The sequence below is a fragment of the Aphanomyces invadans genome, assembly GCF_000520115.1.
Source record: "Aphanomyces invadans strain NJM9701 unplaced genomic scaffold supercont1.111, whole genome shotgun sequence".
Taxonomy (NCBI): Eukaryota; Oomycota; class Saprolegniomycetes; order Saprolegniales; family Verrucalvaceae; genus Aphanomyces; species Aphanomyces invadans.
In genome coordinates, this window is record NW_008580256.1 from 1 (window position 1) to 1,273 (window position 1,273).

General features: G+C 51.6%; 1 non-coding gene across 1 annotated transcript; it reads right to left on the minus strand.

The window, feature by feature from the left end:
- Positions 1-383: 383 nt before the first annotated feature.
- On the minus strand, positions 384-455 carry H310_14944. Its single transcript has one exon. It is a non-coding gene; the product is annotated as a tRNA-Met (tRNA).
- Between the last annotated feature and the right edge of the window lie 818 nt (positions 456-1,273).

Consider the following 1,273-nt stretch of genomic DNA (forward strand, 5'->3'; position numbering starts at 1 on the left):
AGGCGGTCCGTACCGCGCGGCGGGCGATCCAGCGTATCTACCCATCTTATGAGCCGATTGGAACACCAAGCGGGGGTGAGCCCACGTGAAGATAACTATGGTTGCTTGATTGTGTCGTACACTCTGTGTTCCATAGTGCATAGCTGATCCTTGCTCTCTTGTGTGCAATGTCCCCGAGGGTCACTACGGCATTTCTTGAACGCAAGATGAGTTCGACTGACGCCACAGGGCTGATGGTGACTCGTGCCGCGTTGCATGATAACTCTCTCTCGAATGAAGCCCCAAGAAATCCAAGAAAATTTGTCGCTTGCCCTGCCTCATCCATGGAGCCACGCAGAGTTGTGCCATGCTGGATGGTCGTCAGGAAAAAGGTGGAAAAGAGTTAGCACTTCTTGGTTTCGATCCAAGGACCTTTGGGTTATGAGCCCAACACGCTTCCTCTGCGCCAAAGTGCTTTATATTTTGGAGTGGACAAATAAACTATTAAATCCTTCCAATGCAGTCCATTAGATTTTTAACCCTATCCGACACAGTTGCATATCCAATTGCCATTTTCGCATTTCCCACGAACGCGGCGCTCAATGCACATGTATGCTGTTGCCAAAGTCGTCCAGGCAAACAGCCGCATCCGTCGCAGGCAAGGTGAACCTACAAGAAATCCAGAGGTTGGTGTAAGCGAATTCAGACATTCCCTGGTACTTACCCCGCCGTCACTGTAGTACGGGCTGTCGTGTGGCTCTGAACCCCTATGTCTCGTATTGGAGCGCCGTCGCCCGATGGACCTGTGGCGCTTCTGCAGTAGGTGGGTGGGTTGGAGTTGTCACACATTCGTGTCCTCGTCTTTTTTTTCTGTCTCATCGTTTGTCCAGTGTCAAGCATACTCGAATTTGAGGGAATAAATTTACTGAAAAGCAGAATTTTATCCAATCCGAGAGCATGCTTTCGTGATATCACCTTGTGAAATCGCGCACTTGTCCCGCAATGCAAAAGTTTCTCCATTGTTTCGAAGCGTTCCACATGGATGTCTCGACGCCGTCCGCATCCCGCCACTTCTGAAATCACCCGCACGACGCACGCGGCACCGCTTGATGATGGAGCCAAGCATGCACAGCGACTGCCGGCGCCACTTGGTCCAAGCTGCAAGCGGCTCAGGCGATGTGTATGACCAGGTTGAGACATCCCGCGTCCTGCTCTTCATGTTTGCCGTGCTGATATTCGTCATCTGCCTCGAACTCTTCCTTCACTTTTTGGAGCATGCGACGAAGCGCAAGCC